The sequence below is a fragment of the Triticum urartu genome, chromosome 7A (genome assembly GCF_056163025.1).
Source record: "Triticum urartu cultivar PI428250 chromosome 7A, HENAU_Tu73, whole genome shotgun sequence".
NCBI lineage: Eukaryota > Viridiplantae > Streptophyta > Magnoliopsida > Poales > Poaceae > Triticum > Triticum urartu.
Genome location: NC_141879.1, coordinates 500,358,682 through 500,364,681, shown reverse-complemented (window position 1 = coordinate 500,364,681; position 6,000 = coordinate 500,358,682).

Here is a 6,000-nt window from a genome sequence, read left to right as displayed (position 1 = left end):
CGGGCAGGTTGTGAATAGTCAGGAGGAGCTTAGGGTTGTTAGTATTTGCAGGTTGTGAATTGTGTTTTGTGTTGTGTATTTTGAGAGTACTTTCATATATGAATGTCTTTTGAATTTCAGATTTGCAGTATTGAGCATATGAAGTATTTTATGAATTCTAGAGATCTATTTTTAGCACTTAAAAAATGTAGTTTCATAGGAGTATAAAAGTGCAGACAATGTGATTCTCACAGAATAAATTGTAAGTTTCAGTTTCAGATAAGAAACTGCAAGTTCAGTTTCAGATAAGAAACTGCAACTTTCAGAGTCAGAGCATTTATATTAACACGGCCTTTTCAAACAGTGTTAACATCATGCTGGAAGTTTTATTCATGGTCGAAACTGGAACTATCGGCCAGTTAACATCATGTTGATCAACATTCATGCATATCACATCTTCATATGATGCATAGTCAAAAAGATATGATATTTTCAAAATGCCCACACAATGTCAATTGTGTGAAAAATAGAGAAAACGAGGGACGAAGTTTTGACAAGTGTAGGACGTGGTGTGCATAGATGACAATTGGGACCCACATGTCAATAAAGGCAGAGGCAAAAAATTTGGAGATATTTTCTCTGCACAGGTGGAATCAAACCCGGGCGGAACAGCTGTCGGGTAGTGTCACTCGGCCACTGGGCTAGTTCAGTTGTTTCGTTACTAATAAGGCACTTCCTCAGGTGGTCGGATCTCCTCCTGCGCCTTTGTGCGCTCGCCGCGATGCCGTTGTCTACTGTTGTGAACATGCTGAACAAATGAGAGGAATCTGGAGAGGACCGTACGCAAGCAAGTGCCTCATCAAAAAAATACTTCCTCCTAATGCTATACTAACGTTGGGGACCATGGGTTTGTTAACATAGTTACATTTTTTAGGTGCTTCAACGTAGTTATTATAGAAGATAAATTCACAATGAAGCTGGGGAGCTGGCACGTATCATTTATTATCACTGGGGCAGCAAGTATCAACTGGGTTTTGGGCTGCCCCGTCTAGGCTTTCTTTTTTAACATGCGCAGCCCACGACCCACCAGGCATATAGTGCTCAAGAAAATGGCCTGTAATTTTTTAGGAAAAACATAAATGGGCCGCATGGACGCTACATTATTTGTTCACCCAGCCCAGCTAATGGACTGTAATTCACAAAAAAAAGAGATCAAATGGACTGTAAATTCTACCTCGCAAAAAAAAGACTATAAATTCTGAAGAAATAGGTTGAATACGTGCCACATTTTTGGAGGCTAAAATGTGGGGCCAATAGGCCGAAGCCAATGCAAGTCATTGTCAACTTAGTCAACAAATGATTCTGACATCGTTAGCCATTGGATTTACATCCAACGACCGTCATCCATCTTCAATCTCTCGTCTTCTTCCTCCAGCGTGGCCGGGACCACCTGCTCCCGCCTCCTGCTGCTAGCAGCTCTACTTAGCACGCTTCGCTGTGAAGCGCTACTCCACTGTTGGCCAGGCCATCCCTCCACCCCTCCACACCTCCTGTTCTTCTCCACCGACTACCGAACCACACCGCACCAGAACTAGTTAACCCTCGTACACCTCTCCATCTACAACTCTACTCCCGCGTCTTCCCATCTCCGACTCATTGTTGTCCGGGGCCTCACCATAGTCGACCACCTTGGATGCGCTCGGCGCGGAGTGGTCAACATGGTCAACAAACGACACCATCGGAAGTAGACTGTGCGTGGAGAGGCTGACAGCTGGGTCCACGGCCGCACGCAAGGAAATGCCTCCTTATTACGCGCAAAATAATGATTCCTCCACCTGATAGCTGGGACCCACCGGAAGGGCCTCTGTATTTCGTGAAAAAAATGTTCCCACCACTGACAGGTCGGACCCACCAGCTATATCTTCGCACGCAAGGAAGTGCCTCCTTATTACGCACAAAAAAATGAATACACCCCCTGCTAGTTGGGACCCACCTTGGTGGGAGACTGACTTGTGGGCCTACTAAGTTGACGGGGACGGAGTGCTTTGTCAACTTAGTCAATATGGACGATTCTAGCTCCAATGACCGTACGATGTCCATCCAACGGCCGTAGTGCTTCTTCAACCTCTGGTCTTCTAGCTCCAGCCGCCCAAAGCAGCGCCGGTCGTGCCGCATGCTCCTGCCTCCCGTGGCCGGCTGTGCTGCCGCGGAGGCCTCACTGCCCCTACTATTCCCACCGCTGGCCAGGCCCTGCGGCGATGGCAGCCTCACACCACAGCCGAACCAGTGAACCCTCGTACTCCTCTCCGCGCGGGCTTCCACTGCCACGTCTTCCCCGGCTCCGCGTCGTCCCATTCCTAGGCCTCACCGTCGTCCACCGCCCTGGTGCTCTCAGTGCGACGTGGTCAACGTGGTCAAGGAACGACTTCCATTGGACGTGGACTGTACGTGGAGAGACTGACAGCTGGGTCCACGGCCGCAGCAAGGAAGTGCCTCCTTATTACGCGCAAAATAATTATTCCTCCACCTGACAGCGGGGACCCACCAGATGGGCCACCGTATTTCGCGAAAAAAATGTTTCCCCCTGACTGTTGGGACCCACCAGCTACATCTTCGCACGCAAGGAAGTGCGTCCGGGCAAAAAAAATGATTCGCCCCCCTGACTGCTGGGACCCACCAGCTACATCTTCGCACGCAAGGAAGTTCCACACAGTCGGGACCCACCTGGTCGAAGCGTACGTAGCATTGTCATTCTGGTCGCGGACGTGTACGTACATATTGGTCGATGTAGAGGCACGCACGTGTCGTAGTAGAGGCGCGCACGTAGCATGTACACGTGTGTACAGCGGCCAGTGTGCAAGAAAGAAAATACGGCCACGTACGTACGTATGAGCAGGGTCTCGAACGCCTACTCGTGCATATGTACGGCCAGGGCTCGTGTATATGGCTGGGTCAGAATGGAGAAACTGCGTCGTCGTTGTGTTCATGGGGAGCCAACCGGCTGGGTCAGAACGAATTGCGTCATCGTGTTCATCGGGAGAGCTTGGACGGAAAAACCGATGGAAACAAGGCCTAGCGTACCGCGGAACGGAGGAAACGGCCTTGTGTTCGACCGACCATGTTCGAAACGGGATCCTGTTCATCGGGAGGGGTCTGGCGTACCGCAAAATGGAGAAAATGGACCTCCTACGGTCGAAACGGGGGTCCTGTTGATTGGGAGGGGTGTGGCGTAACGCAAAACGGAGGAAACGGACTTGTGTTGGAGCGCTACGGTCAAAATGGGGGTCCTATTCATCGGGAGGGGTGTGGTGTACCGCAAAACGGGACTCCACGGGATACTGTTCATCTCCACCGTCGACCCCCTCCAGCCTCCACAGGCTACTGTTCATCCACCGTCAACCTCCTCCAGCCTCCACCTGCGACTGTTCATCCATGGGCTCATGTTCATCCAGCCTCCACCGCGCGCTACTCCACCGGCTACTGTTCAACCAGCCCTCTCCACGGGCTCCTGTTCAACCACCCCTCCACGGGCTACTAATCATCCAGCCCTCCACCGTCTACTATTCATCCTGCCCTCCATGGGGTGGTCCTGTTCATCCAGCCCTCCACGGGGTCCTGTTCATCCAGCCCCAACCGACTCGATCGATCGGGGTCCTGTTCATCCAGAGGCAACACCACGGCGTCCTGTTCATCCACCCCCACCGGGAACTGTTCATCCAAACCCCCCAGCAATGCTCACTGTTCATCCAGAGGCAACACCATGGGGTCATGTTCATCTACCCCCGCCGGGAACTGTTCATCCAACCCCCCCCCCCCCAGCAACGTTCATTGTTCATCCAGAGGCAGCATCGATCGGCTTCAGTTAGCAGCAGAAGCAAAGGAATCGCTCGATCAAGTTCAGTTAACACCCATCGATCGATCGCTCGGGTTCAGTAACGCGTAGCCTGCAGTGCAATCGCTCGGGTTTAGTTAGAGCCCAACGCCTCGCTCGGGTTCAGTTAGAGCCCAATGCCTCGCACCCACGCACGTGCGTGTACGAGAGAAACGCGCATCGCTCGGCCCCGACCACCCACCGTAACCGGGAACACCCTGATATTTTCCTCACCCTCGCTTCTACCATAGTTTTTTCCGTCATGGACGGCCCAAAGAATGTCATGCAGCTGCGTCTCCGGCCCGCCCAGGACGAAAAGCCCATTTTCTGTCATGATTTTTTGTCATAGAAGTAGGACCCCACCACATCTATGATGATACCGGGTTTTGTCACAATTATCGTCATAGAAGTGTCATAAGTATGACAGGAAAAAAATTCGTTCGACCCAAAATGTCACGGATGTATCTTTTTTTGTAGTGCTTGTAGTTGATTGCTATATGGTTTATTTGGTGGAAGATTATATGTTCAGATCCATTATGCTATTTAATACCCCTCTGATCTTGAGAATGATTATTATTTGTGAGTAGTTACCTTTGTTCTTGAGGTCACAAGAGAAATCATGTTGCAAGTAATCATGTGAACTTGATATGTGTTCGATATTTTGATAGTATGTTTGTTGCTATTCCCTTAGTGGTGTCATGTGAACGTCGACTACATGACACTTCACCATATCTGGGCCTAAGGGAATGCATTGTGGAGTTGCAATTAGATGGTGGGTAGCGAGAGTGATAGAAGCTTAAACCCCAGTTTATGTGCTATTCCGTAAGGGACCGATTGGATCCAAAAGTTTAATGCTATGGTTAGAATTTATTCTTAATACTTTTCTCGTAGTTGCGGATGCTTGCGGGAGGGTTAATCATAAGTAGGAGGTTTGATCAAGTAAGAACAACACCTAAGCACGGGTCCACCCACATATCAAATTATCAAAATAACGAACACAAATTGAACCAACATGATGAAAGTGACTAGATGAAATTCCCGTGTACTCTCAAGAACGCTTTTCTTATCATAAGAGACCGTTTTGGCATGTCCTTTGCCTCAAAAAGATTGGGCTACCTTTCTGCACTTTTGTTATTATTATTGTTACTTGCTCGTTACAAATTATCTTGCTATAAAACTACTCCGCTACTTAGAATTTCAGCACTTGCAGACAATACCTTACCGGAAACTACTTGTCATTTCCTTCTGCTCCTCGTAGGGTTCGACACTCTTACTTATCGAAAAGAGCTACAATTGATCCCCTATACTTGTGGGTCATCAGGGGGCTTCGGGGTCTACGGCGTGCTTTGGAGTGTTATTGTCTCTGGTGCCGGTATTACTGTCTTTGCCACGACGCGATTTTGAGCGGCGTCGCTGGCGTTGACGCTTTGGTGGTGCCTCATCAGGTTTGTCCTCAACCGGATCCTTCCTGTCTGCACTATCATCCTATTTGGGTGTATCCACCATATACACATCGTATGTGGAGGTGGCCGTCCAGCATCCGGTAAACGGCGGGTCTTGGCTTTGTTCGTCTCCGGCATCGTCGTCCATGCCGTCGATATCTTCGGAGGTGTAATCTAGCATGTCGGTTAAGTCCTCGATGGTAGCTATGAAGTGGGTGGTGGGTGGAACGTAAAATTTCCCGCCCTCAGCCCCTAATCCAGGCTGGGCATAGTTCAGAGGTGATTCCTCTGTAATGGCGAGGGACCGCATTAAGTCTTGAGCCTCGTTTAAGAGCGGGGATTGGACGGGGAAACGAGAGTCCGCGGGGCTAGCCAGGGCGAAGGCCTCCTGGCCACGCTCACTTGGTGCGGACTTCTAGAGTTCAGAGCTAGAGTCCGGGGGTGAGTCCGACCTTTCGATGATGGGGGAGCCCAATATGATTCTGAATTTGCAAAGGACACAATTGCCTCCGGATCTCCGGTAGTGAGCTCCGTAGCAGAGAGTCCGGCGGGCTCCAAACTCCCATATTCGGACCCGGTGATCTGCTCCGGATCTGAGGCCAGAGCGGTAGTCAGGGCCACGAACCCTTCGAAGACCAAATCTCCTCGGATATCAGCGACATAATTTAGGTTCCCGAAACTGATCTGATGCATAGATGTCGATATGTT